This window comes from Pleurodeles waltl, chromosome 8, assembly GCF_031143425.1.
Source record: "Pleurodeles waltl isolate 20211129_DDA chromosome 8, aPleWal1.hap1.20221129, whole genome shotgun sequence".
NCBI classification, from domain to species: domain Eukaryota; kingdom Metazoa; phylum Chordata; class Amphibia; order Caudata; family Salamandridae; genus Pleurodeles; species Pleurodeles waltl.
In genome coordinates this window covers 12,841,671-12,855,461 of record NC_090447.1, presented here as the reverse complement: position 1 = coordinate 12,855,461, position 13,791 = coordinate 12,841,671, and the positions used below count along the sequence as shown (strand labels likewise).

Below are 13,791 nucleotides of genomic sequence, written 5' to 3'. Positions count from 1 at the left end.
CATTTTCACCTCTTCCCAAACAAAAGTTATCACTTATCAACTGTAATGAGGTAACCCAAGGTAATCCCATAGGGAGGAAGGGAGGAAGGCCAGACAGTAGTGAAAAATGAATGTAGATGTTTTTTACTACCAGGACATGTAAAACTTAAAACTACGTGTCTATCTGTCTTAATACACTGCACCCTGCCCTATGGACTGTCTATGGCCTACCTTAGGGGCAACGTATATGTATTACAAATGGAGTTGTAGGCATGACAAGAGGTTTATTTTGCCATATCAAACTGGTGTTTCCAACTGCACGCAAGCTGCAGTGGCATGCAACAGATATGTTTTAAAAGGCTACTTAAGTGGGTGGCACAAGATGTACTTCAGTCCCACTAGTACCATTTACCTTACAGACCCTGGTCACATGCTGTACCACTTTACTAAGGACATTGAAGTAAATCACATGTGCTAATCAGGTGTTGGCCAATCATTTCATGCTTTAATGAGTGTGCACAAGCACGTTAGCACTCATTAGCAGAGGTAAAATGCACAGGATCCTAAAGGCAACAAAAACTAATTTCAACAAAAATAGGAGGGGAGTAGGCAAACAGTTTGGGGGGAATACCACCCTAAGACTGAGAGGCCCAATGTTGCATTTATGTTTGCTTAAGAACTTCCATGTCTGAACATTATTCATTTCATAACATTGTCAAACAATACCTGTCTGACATGATTGATTTGGATGACATTGCCAAACACAGAGAATACAACCATATTCACATTTGCCGCCAGGTGAGGCTTAAAATGTATTTTAACTTTTAGATTTCTGTTTTTCATCGAGTTATAATGGTCGCTTTCTTCGATTTTGAGACTTAATTCAAATGCACACAATGTGTACTTTTCACTATAACCTTCAATTGACACAACAACTCCAGAGTCCTGCTGGTACTTTCTTGTTATTGAAACCAATCCTAGATAATCCTTCACTAAATTAGTATCTTCAAGGCTGAGTATGTATGCTTTTGCAAGAATCACAGCCCCGTCTTGGAACAACATCACACAGGTGGTGTCATATTTTTGTACATTTAAAGGGTTTAGGGCCAGATGTAGGTAGGTTTCATTTTGCGAGTTGCAAATTGCGAGTCCCAGCGACTCGCAATTTGCAACTCGCAAAATGAAATGCAGAAACATGTCTAAGACACCTTCTGCGACTCGCTATGGGGTCGCAAAGACCCACCTCATGAATATTAATGAGATGGGTCGCAGTTTGCGACCCCATAGCGAGTCTAGGCACTCACAGGGATGGTGGCCTGCTGGAGACAGCAGACCACCATGTCCGTGACTGCTTTTAAATAAAGCAGTTTTTTTTTTCTTTTTGCAGCCCATTTTCCTTAAAGGAAAACGAGCTGCAAAAAGAAAATATACCGAAACCATTTAGTTTTGGTTTTTTCAGAGTAGGCAGTGGTCCATAGGACCACTGCCTGCTCTGAAAAATATTTTTTTTTGCATTCACAAAGGGAAAGGGGTCCCATGGGGACCCCTTCCCTTTTGCGAATGAGTTACCATCCACTTCAAGTGGATAGTAACTGCGAGTTGGTTTGCGACCGCTTTCGCGGTCACAAATCAACTCTACATCGCAATGCGGTCACAAATAGGAAGGGAACACCCCTTCCTATTTGCGAGTCGGAATCAAATTTTGCGAGTCGGCACGGACTCGCAAAATGTGACTCTGCATCGCGGAAGGCCTTTTGCGCCTCGCAAACTGCGTATTTGGCCGTTTGTGAGGCGTAAAAGGCTACCTACATCTGGCCCTTAATGTATAAATTCTGCTAAAAGCTGTGTTATTGGCAAATCTTGTAATAACAGGTTTCCATGTTTATCCTAATAACAACTTATGTAGCTGGGCTAGAAATGTCCCAGCAGATACCACAAGCTGAGACCGCAATCATCCCTCATCTCAGGATCTCTGGGGCAGGCTTGCCACCTTCTTCCATCAGAAGATTAAAGACACTGATAACAGCTTCAGACCCCAACTCTCAATTAACTGACCTTGCCAGTACCCTCCGAAATCCCAAGACTCCTAACCAGCTGGACCTCCCTCACGATGGTCGATACCCACTCAATCATGAGTTGCATCTACTCCGGAGCCCTTACCCACTCCTGCCCCCACTACATCTTTAACAACGCCAGCACTTCGATTGTGCCCAAACTCTTCAAGTCATAAACTGCTCCCTAGAGTCAGCAACCTACTCAGAAGTCTGGAAGCATGCAGAGATTCGACCACTTCTAAAGAAGCTCACAGCCTGCCCAACAGATCTCAAGAACTACTGCCCCATCTCGTTGCTGCCCTTCCCAGCTAAGGTTGCCGAGAAAGAAATCAACACACAGCTATGCCAACACATCAAGGACGACTACATACTGGACATCTCCCAATCAGGATTCAGAACTAACCACAGCACCGAATTTGCTTTGCTCACCGCCACTGATGACATCCGCTCCCTCCTCGACCACTGACATACAGCAGCCCTCATCCTTCTGGATCTTTCAGCCGTCTTCGAGACAGTATTCCATCACACCCTATGTGTTAGTCTCCATGCAGCAGGCATACGAGGCAAGGCCCTTCGTTGGATACACTCATTCCTGACAGGCAGAACACAGAAAGTCAGATTCCAGCCACACCTGTAAGAACCTACAGACATCAGCTGTGGAGTACCTCAAGGATCATCATTGAGCCCCACGCTGTTCAATATCTATATGACCCCACTCGCCCCTATCATCAGGAACCACAGCATGAACATTGTCTCTTAGGCAGATGACACCCAACTGATCATCTCCCTGACCGAGAACCTCTCAACAGCCAAGAAGAATTTCAGGAATGGGATGAAGCAGTTGCCACCTGAATAAGGCAGACAAGCCATAAGCTGAACTGAGATCCTCAACATGGGACCGTTCTTTTCAGCCTGGAACGAATCTTGTCGCCCTCAACCTTCAGCAGGCCCCTCTCCCTACAGACCACGCACAAAACCCCAGCGTCATCCTCAACTCAGTATTTACCATGACCAGACAGGTCAACCCAGTCGTCCCCACCTGTTTCCACACCCTCTGACTCCTAAGGAAGATTTTCAAATGGATACCAACCGACTGCAAAAAAAAGTGACATGCACACTAATCACAAGCAGAATTGACTATGGCAACGCCCTCTATGCCAGAATCACCCAAAAAAACCTGAGCATGCTTCAACAGATTCAGAACACCCGATGCCACATTCGTCCTAAACATTCGCCGTAGAGAGCACATCACAGGACACCTGAAAATCCTCCACTGGCTCACCGTCGAGAAGAGGATCAACTTCAAACCCCTCGTGAATGCCTATAGAGCCCTCCATGACAGCAGACACAGCTACCTCAACCACTGCATCAACTGGTACTCCCCTCCCAGACCTCCTCACTCATCCCAGCAGTCATTCACCAACATATCCCGCATAAAGAAGTCCTCGGCTGGAGGAAGATCCTTCACCTATAGAAACAAAAATATCTGTCCAAACAAGGCCATAGGCCAGTCCAAATTCAAGTCCTGGAAGGGCAAATATAGGCCACACTTGACTCCTACGATGGTAAAATCCTCCGCTGAGAAAGGCGCATCAATAGGGCAGCCAGGCACCTCAGGAATCAGGGGCAGGGGATGGTGGGGATTCAGTTTTGGAAGGGGGGGTCTTGGGCGTAGGTTCTGGAGGTGGAGAGGGTTTAGGCTTGCTCTTGGAAGGAGGAAGAGTGGGCTTGGACCGGGGGATGGCAGAGGGACCAGGGTCAATACCGGGCTTCTTCCTCCCTGGTGAAGGGGCACGGAATGGAAAGGGTGGACTGTGGAGGACTTTGAAGAAGAAGGAGTAGACTTGGTGAGGCCAAGGGAATGTTTAGGGATAAGACGGGTTGGGCCGGTGGGTTCAAACGGGAGAGGAAAAGATTTCTAGGTGCAGCAGGTGGGGTTTTGGAGACAGGTTTGGGAGTGGAGGTAGAGGGAGTGGTGGTACGAGGTGTAGGTGTGCTTGACGTGGATGCAGGTGCCCGTGTATTATGCTTATGTGTGGTGGATGTATGTGGAGTGGATGAGTGTGAGCGTTTATGTGTTTTGGAAGGAGGTGGGTGAACACAATTGGGAAGGTGGATGTTGGTGTGTCTGCTTTGGTATGTTGGGTGTGTGCCTTCATGTGGTAGGACATGTGGTGCTTGTGTTTCTCTGTGTGCATCATGTGTGTTGATTTGGGTGCATGGCTGTCTGTTTCTGTGCTTGGGGTGGGTGAAGGGAGTTGGGTGCTTGAAGGGGTAGAGGTGGTGGGAGGGGGAACGGAAAGACCAGGGACACTGGCTGCCATCAAAGAGGAGGCCAGAGCCTGAAAAGATCTCTGTAGGGCAGACATGGCACCGCGAATGTCTTCCAGGAATTCATTGCATTGCTACATCTGGGATGCCAGCCCCTGGATGGCATTCACAATTGTTGTCTGTCCTACAGAGATGGGACTCAGGAGGTCAAAAGCCTCCTCAGTGAGGGCAGCAGGGCTATCTGGGGCAGAAGAAGAGGTGCCCGCGGCAAAAGGGACGCTCACCCTCCTGGGTGAGCGGAAATGGGCTACTCAGTGGGGAGCTACTGGGAGGGACTACAGGACTGCAGGACTGCAGGGACACACCTATCTATGGGCCTGGCACTACAATGCATGCACCCCATGGCATCTAACTACACTCATCATAGTACCACCACAACAGTGTTGGTACTCACCTCCTTGTGGCTGCTGTGCTGCCTTCAAGCACACTTTCAAATCCGGATAGGCCACCACCAGTATGCGGGCCATTTGTGGGGGTCAGGGTCTGACAGGCACCTCTCCCACGTTGGGAGACCGTCCCCAACTGGGCCTCTCCGGTCTTCCGGGCCCATCGCTGCAGGTCCCCCCACCGCTTCCTGCAGTGGGTGCTCCGCCGGTTGTATACTTACAGGTCCATACTTCCTTGGTGAAGCTTGCCACAATCCTTTCTTCTGATGGGTGATCACCTGCATGGGACACACAGAGTAAAGAAAGAGATGTCAGTGTGGTTTTCCCATACACAAATGCCATGCCAGTCCAACCTGACATAGCCCCATGAAGACATACATATAGACAATAGCCAAGCCCACAACTGCCAGACACACAACGGGTAAGCATTCACACTGCCAACAAAAACACCTACAAGCATCCACAACATTCACACACATTAAAGGAAGACAAATAGTAACTCACTTGTTCCTCTGGTCGCCCATACACTTTTGCATACAGGGATAGGACCCCATCCACCAGCTTTTCCAGCTCCTCTGTGATGAAGGCTGGGGCCCGTTCCCCTGTAGCACGTGTCATCTCAAGGACCAGAGTCAGGACACAGCAGCACACGCCGTGGAGTTCTTCCCTACGTGAAGTGCAGGAGTCAAGTGGCAAGGGCAATGCAAAATGGCGGTATTTACCCCGGGGGTGTGCACTGCCGGCTGTGATCATGATTGACCCTGCTTTCCCATAGACAACAATGTTATCCAATGATCAGGTGCACGGCTGTGAACACGCCTAACGCCATGACAACCAACGCAAGCTGAAGGGTGTCACTTCCTACACTACACTACCTGTATTGCAGGGGGCTGCCATTTTGCATCCACCACAACTTCATAGTCTGGCCAGGGTCCTAGTTCATGGCTCCATTCCATCTCCCCTTCGTCGAGTACTGTTATGATGACTGGTCCTCCTCATGGAATCATGTTGAGAATTGTGCCTACACTGTGATGCAATAAAACATACACACCTCAACACACATTGCCCTGACAGGATTAAAACATGAATAGTGGTACCTTGTTATGGAAGTGTATGTCCCAACTCAATGTGTCTCTCTTCCTACTCCATAGGTACAGACCCATGTGGCGAGGGAGGGCACCATCTGTTTAAAGACCCCTGGTAGATCTGGCCACTATGGAGGAATGTCACATCATCATCACTTACTGCCTGAATCGAGCCACAATCCTTGAACTCTGTGCACAAATGGAGCCTGTTCTGATGCCAGCAAATAGGAATCCCCTTGCCATATCTACAACTATGCAGGTACTATTTGTGCTAATTTTTTTAGTCACAGGCTCATTCCAAGTGACAGTGGGCATGGCAGCCAATGTTTCTCAGTCAATGTTCAGCCACATCCTGTCCAAATTTTTGAATGCATTCATGCAAAACCTGCAAAGTTATGTTCAGTTCCCCCAAAGGGCTGATCTCACCACCATCAAATCAAGATTCTATGCTTTTGCAAATATCCCCCATGTGAAAGGTGCCATTGATGGTACTCACATATCCCTCATACCCCCAAGAGTAAATGAACAAATGTTCAAAAATCATAAAAACATTCACTCCATGAATGTCTAATATTTGTGTTTTGCTGATCAGTACATTTCTCATGTTAATGCGAGGTTCCCAGAATCAGTCCATTATTCCTATGTCCTGAGAAACAGCAGTGTGCCACATATGATGGGAAAACTACAGGGGGACAGAGCTTGGCTCATAGGTGAGTGTGTATGACACTGTACTAGTGATATACCTCACAGACAGATTAATCCTCTTTCATCCTCTTTTCCACGGGATTCTGGCTATCCAAACATGCAATGGCTCCTGACATGTGTGAGAAATCCCAGGATAGATGCTGTACTCCATTATAATGAAGCACATGGTCGCACTAGGAGGGTGATAGAGAGGTCTATAGGACTCCTGAAGGCAAGATTTTGTTGCCTGCATCTCTCTGGAGGATCCCTGTGCTATAGCCATGACAAGGTGTGTCAGATAGTGGTGGCCTGCAGCATGCTACTCAACTTGGCTGTGAGGAAAGCTATCCCACGTCTGGAAGAGGAGGATGCTTTCCACGCACCCCTGCCACCTCAGAGGATGGATAAGAGTGATGAAGACGAAGAGGGGGAAGACATCAACTCCAGAATCTAGCTAATCATGCTATATTTCCAGGGACTCTGAGGTACTTTGACTATTCCTCAAATGGATTTCCTGCATTGTTTCTGGGAGACTTATGTACTAAGTGCTGCGATGTACCTTACCAGTGATGTTCAATTTTAAGAATGAAGAAACAGATGTGTGTTACAGCAATGGAATGTACAGTGTGACATACTTCAAACACAACAGTCTGTCAGACCCCCGCCTGCAATTAAAGCAACAATATGATGGAAACTGGCTAATACATACACATTAACATTTGCTTGCTGACATTAAATGAGGCCAGATTTTTTGTGTGTACAAGTGTATATATTTGAAGATAAAACAAAAATGAGTGATGGGACAGTGGAAGGGAGTGGGCACATGGTAAACAATATCCTCAGGTACATTTTTACACGTGTTGGTAGCACAGGGGCAAAGTCCATGGAGCCATTGGAAGATGGTGAAATGGCAGTGGCATGTCAACAAGGTAGCTCAGTGGCACACAAGGGAGATAGTTCGGGGCAGAGTCAATTCCTGGCAGTGGGCTTGGTCTTGGCTGGTGTTTGACTGGGATGTCTGGGACCGAGGCCATATATGCGAGGGGGTACCTGGGCTGCAGGGAAAGGGGTGCTGGGGTCCTGTGAGTCCTCTTGCACTGGCACCACTCCAATAGCTGCTGCAGATGTTGATGGCAGGGCAGTGTCCTGGCTAGTGTATGGGGCCTGCAGGTGGGTGGAGGACTCAGGCTGGATGTTGGTCTGGTGCTACATCGCCCCTGCAATGTAGGCCATGGTGGCATTGAGCTGTTTCCATTGCTCCATGGCCTCCTGGTGGTGTGCTATCTGGAGCCTCTGATTCTGCTCCAAAGTGGTCAGGATCTGGCCCATCCTGTCCTGGGAATGGTGATATGCACCCAGGACCTCAGCAATGACCTCCTGGGCAGCAGCATCCCTCTTTGCCCCCCCCCCCCACAGACCACTGATACCCTCCCACTGGCCGTAGACCCTGTGGCTGTGTCCCCTGCACAGGTCTGGCAGTCCCACTTGCACTGGGCCTGTCATCAACCTGCCTGGTGGAGGGTGGAGACTCTGGTCTCTGTACAAGTGGGCAGCCAGTCCGTGGCCTGGAGACACTGGTGTGGAGCTGTTGGGCTAGGGCTTTATGGTGGTGGCTGAGTGGTAGGGGTGTCAGTGGTGTCCTGGGTGGGGCCTTTGGAAGGTGACTGTCCATGACTGAGGGAAGGGCCAGGGACTTCCTCTGTGTCCAGGCATCCCTCTGTACTCTCCTGAGTGGGGCCTTTGTCTTCAGGGGGAGGACCAGCACTCCTTGACGTCTCCATCAGGAGGAAATGGGTGGTGATACCTGTGTGTGAGAGAACAGAGATGTGGGTGTCCTGCACTTGCTTGTCCCTTGCAGCACTGATCAGCAGTAGTTGGTGATTACATTTCCATGTAGTAGCATGCAGTGTCCCTTTGTGTTCTTTTTGATGCATTTAGTGAGGGGGTGGTTGTGCATTCTGGGTGTTGTAGTGCTCCTGACATTACAAGCATGGGTTGGTGACTGTGCACAGGGGGCTGGATAGTGATTTGTATGGGGGATTGTGGGCATGCTGGAAACAAGGATAGGAGTGTCTGGGTGTTGTGTTCTGGGAAGGGGATGGGGGCACGGTGGTAGTGAGAGGGATGGAGTAATACATGCATTACAGGTGTGGTGACTGTCAGGGTATTGTAGTTGACTTACCCGAGTCCAGTCCTCCAGGGAGTCCAGTGATACCCTCCGGGTGCAGGATAGCCAAGACCTTCTCCTCCCAGTTGGTGTATTCGGGGGGAAGAGGATGGGGACCACCATCAGTCTTCTGAACTGCGATGTTGTGTCCTGATGCCATGGAGCACACCTTTCCCTGCAGGTCATTACATCTCTTCCTGATGTCACCCCTTGTGCGTGGATGGGCTCCCACTGCGTTGACCTTGTTGACGATCCTCTGCCATAGATCCATCTTCCTGACCAAGGGCGTCTGCTGCAGCTGTACCCCGAATAGCTGTTGCTCGACCCTGAGTATCTCGTCCACCATGGACCTTAGCTCCCTGTCGATGAAGCGGGGGGCTTAGAGGGTGCGCTGGTGTGTGTTGTGGGTGGTGTGTTGTAGGTGAGTTAGTGACTGTGCTGTTGTGTGGTTGGGAGTGTCTTTTGTGATGGTGGGTTTGCAGTGTTTGTGTTTTAGTGGTGATTTTGTGTGTGTGATTTGTGTGATGGTCTGTTCAGTGTATGTGTGTTGGGGTGTCAATATGTGTTGTGCTATTGACATTGAAGCGGATTGTGGGGTGTGTATGTGTGTGTTTTATAGTAGTGTGGATGTGTATAAGGTGTGTGCTTTTCAAATCAGCGAAGGTGTGCATTTGTTGTTGGCGGTCGGTACTACCAATTGTCGTTCTGCTTTCACTTTCTGCTGAGCTGATTTGTGCATCATTATTTGGTGGGTGGGGGATTTATATGTGTGGCGGTGTAAGATGTCCTGTGTTTCTACGGTCGCTGGCCCTGGTGGTGGGTGGAGGTTGAAAATTTTTGGTTGATTTTCATTTTTGGCATCTTCATATGGCGGTATGCATCCACCGCTACTGGCGGTCTTTTGTTGTGCATCAGCACAACGGTCAGCAGTATTTACCGCCAAGTTCATAATAAGGCCATAGTCTGGAGCAGTAACTTGTTAGTAGCTCATGCTGTAAAATCTTGTGAATCCGACAGCACACCCCTTCCAAGTCACTTTACCAGGAAAGGATTTACCATTGCTGCTCTTACTAATTTTGATTGGGAAGACAGCTCTTCTTTGTCGGAACATCCAGTGCACATGATAATGCCATAGTGCCTTTTCAAAACTGTACCAATGAAGTAGCTACTGGAAAACAAGCTTTGTCAGCTGTAGGCATAAACAAATAAAGCTGCAAACTTATAACCCAACTGCCTTGCCAATGTGTGCAAAATAACTACAAGCCATCAATACGTCCCAGTCTACCAGAAAGGTTTAAAGTGGCTTAGGGCATGGATCTTCTTTTACCTGATCCTGCGATCTGCAAAGCTGACTTAACTAAATTTATGGTATTGTTTATTCCATGCGGACTAAAGGATGAAGAAATTCCAATTCCACTGTGAGCTGGAATTCATGCTCTAGTCTCGCAGAATACCATCCCACTGAAGAAGTTTGAGTTCTTACCAGCAATACCATCTCCAGACACAAACTATGCAACAATATACACAGCTCTAACAAATTTCCAAATGTGCATGGTGTAGGAGGCTGGCCTGGTTTGTCGTAGGTACCTAAGGTACTTAAACCTTATATTAGGTCCATTTATCCCTTATTAGTGAATTGTAGACAGTGTCTAGAAGCCAGGCTATCTAGGTGTAGTGGGGATGAGCAGCCAAGGTCTAACTAGGAGACATGCAAAGCTCATGCAATACCACTGTAGTCACACAGTAATATACAAATTGTATAGACTAGTATATACAAATATCTGTACAAACCGTTAGAAAAGAGTGCAAATAAAATAAATCACAATAGTTAGAAATGGGCCTGGGGGAACACAAACCATATACTCAGAAAGTGGAATACGAAAGTTGGTTTCCCACCTAGGCAAGTGTAGTGTGTAGAGGGGCACTGGGAGTATTAGAAAACACCAAAGGTAAGTATTAGAAAGTACCCCAGAGCCCAGGAAAGCAGGAGTAAATCACAGTAACTTTCCTAGCACACACAAGAACACAAGAAAAAAGATTATGCAAGAACCAGAAGTGACTGCAAGTCACCAATGATGGACTCCTGGACCTGAAGACCTGTGGAAGAAGAGGATCAAGTCCAAGAAGCACTGAAGAGTCCAGGGAGAACCAGAGCTCCTGCTAACCTGGATGAAGATGCAAAAGAAGAACCACCACTGAGGAAAAACAGTCAGTACTGCATCCAAGAAGATGGATCCGGGTTCCTGGTTGGTGCAGATGATGTCCACACCGGATGAATGATTGCAGTCTGGTTTGCGTCACTGGATTCGGCCAACAAGCCTTGGCACACGCAAAGCATGTGGTTAGTGGAAAATGGTGCTGTCTGGGACCAGGAGGGACCTGGTGGCCTCTACCCAGGAGAGGGAGTCAGCGGGGGCTCTCACCAACTCAGAGAGCCCTCAGCAGACCAGGCACCCTGCACAGGAGTCCCACAGCACAGGGACAAAAAGGTCCAAAAGGAGGCCCATGCTGCACTACACAGAGGGATCCCACACCGCCGGAGAACCACACAGGAGGCTGTGTGTCAAAGGAAGGAGTGCTGGGGGCCAGAGCTGCACGGTGCATGAAGAACTTCATGGAAGGATGTCAACAAGTCTTGGCAACTGCAAAAAATGGGGGGTACTGTCTTGCTTGGGGAGGCAAGCTCTTACCTCCACCAAAGTTGGACAGCTGGACCTTAGGACCGTCAGGACCACTTCAGTCTACCACCCGTGTTGCTGGATCCAAGCACTTTTTCAGGAAAGGGGACCCAAGCCACCGGTCATCGCTGCAGGGGGGTGACTGCTTAAGCAGGGAAGTGACTCCTTCACTTCAAGGGAGATTCTTTTGTTCTTCTGGTGCAGGCTGAAGACAGGCAGTGCTTGGAGGATGCATGACCTGGAAACATTTGCAGTTGCTGGCAGGAGTAGAAGATACAATGTTGCACAAGCCGTCTTTGCTTTTCTGTTGCAGTTTGTAGAGTTCCTGGAGGATGCAGATGCAGTTTCTTCTGTAAGAAGGTGAAGTAAAGGATGCAGAGAATTCCTGCTGGAGTCTTGTAATCCAAATCTGAAGAACCACCCAAGACAGAGACCCTACGTAGCCTTGACAGGGGGATTGGTCAGCTAAACAGGTAAGCACCTATCAGGGTAGGGATCTGGTGTCACCTGCTGGTGCTGGCCACCCAGATGCTCCCAGAGTGCCCTGCCAACTTGGAATCCACGATGGCAAAATGCAGGGACACTCTGGAGGAGCTCTGAGCATGACTCCTGGGGTGGTGATGGACAGGGGAGTAGTCACTCCCCTTTCCTTTGTCCAGTTTCGCACCAGAGCAGGGGCTGTGGGTCCCTGAGCCGGTGTAGACTGAATTATGCAAGGAAGGCACCATCTGCCTTCCAGAGGCTCTGGGAGGCTACCTCTCCCATGCCTGTAACACCTATTTCCAAAGGGAGAGGGTATAACACCCCTCTCCCAAAGGAAATCCTTTGTTCTGCCTTCCTGGTCTCAAGCTGCTTGAGCAATAAGAGGGCAGACACCGGTCTGTGAGTTAGCAGCAGCTGGGGCTCCTGGGAAACCTCAGAAGGCTGTTATGGCAGTACTGGGGGTCCATTAAGGAGACCCCAGAGTGCAGGAAATCATATAACCAATGCATGCAAACATGGCCATATTCGGAGTTACCATTGTGGAGCTGTACATAGGTAGTGACCTATGTCCATTGAAAGTGTAAAATGGCTTCCCTGCACTCACAAAGTCCAAGGAAATGGTGCTCGAGGTTGTGGGAGCATCCCTGCTAGTGCAGGGGTGCCCTCACACGCAGCTACTCTGCACCCAGCCTTCAGGGCTAGAAGGCCTGTAATATGGGTGACTTATAAGTGACCTGGTACAGTGTAAATGGCAGTGAAAGGGTGCATGCACCATTTCACAGAAGGCTGCAATGGCAGTCCAGTAGAAGTCTTTGAATGGGCTCCCGATGGGTGGCAAAAGAAATGATGCAGCCCATGCTAGAGTTATGGATACATTATGGAACAAGTGAGAAATTACACTTAGGCCACATTATGACATTGGCGGCATAAACCATCTACCACTATGGTGAAAGCGTCCAAAAGACCGTCAGCGCGGCTACCATCCATCTGCCAGATTAGGACCACGGCTGGACTTCCGCCACAAGAAGGGTGGAAATCTGACTGTGGCCGTACTGGCGGATGGGGGTAAGGTGGCGCTACTAGCACCGCTATGCCAGTAGACCGCCGCAAGCCGTATCATGACCTGTGATACGGCCTGGGGGTGTTCTGCTGGTGGGCGCTGCTGGTGGTAGCAGCGCCCGTCCCGTTCCCTGACAGAAGACCACCTGGATGAAGCTAAGTTGGGCTTCCGACAGGGAAAGAGGGTGGGGGGGTGTTGTGTGTGTGTGGGGGGGGTTATGTGTATGAATATGACAGTGTGTGCATGAATGCGTCTGTGTGTGTAGTGTTGTTTGCATAGGTGTATGCATGTGTGTGAATGTGTTTAAGAATGGAAATTGAATGCGTGTCTTCATGTCAGTGTGAATGTGTGTACGGATGTGTGCAAGCATGACTGGAAGCATGTATGAATGTGTGTATGCCAGTGTGAGTGAGTGGTTGTATGCGTGGTGCATGTCTGCGGGTGTGCGTGTAAGGGGGGTGGGGGATCAGAGGGGGGAGTGTGGCTGGAGGGCATGTAGGGCGCATCTGGGGAGTGTTTGAGGGGTAGGTGAGCCTCCTACCAGTGACAGGGAAGGAATTCCCTGTCACTGGTAGGGCCTACCGCCATGGTTTTCATGGAGTTAGGCTGGCTCAAAATGCCGGCCTATAGTACCGCCGTATGGCGGTCTGAGTGGAGACTCCTAATGTCTGGAGGTATGTACTGCCAGCCTGTTGGTGGTACTGCCACCACATTTCCACTCACCGTCAGGGTCATAATGACCCCCTTAATCCTGCTTCATATTCTGTTCAAGAAACTTGACCCAGAGATGCCCAGTGTTCTTATCATGGCACATATTCCTTTGGGTGATGAGACTAGAAGTAAAAGTGGAGCAAAGCCTGGAGCTTTAACTGCTGAACCTGTGA

At 49.1% G+C, this 13,791-nt stretch overlaps 1 pseudogene; it reads right to left on the bottom strand.

Moving 5' to 3' along the window:
- Nucleotides 1-1,423: 1,423 nt before the first annotated feature.
- Nucleotides 1,424-1,544, bottom strand: LOC138252484 (small nucleolar RNA SNORA35; annotated as a pseudogene).
- Between the last annotated feature and the right edge of the window lie 12,247 nt (nt 1,545-13,791).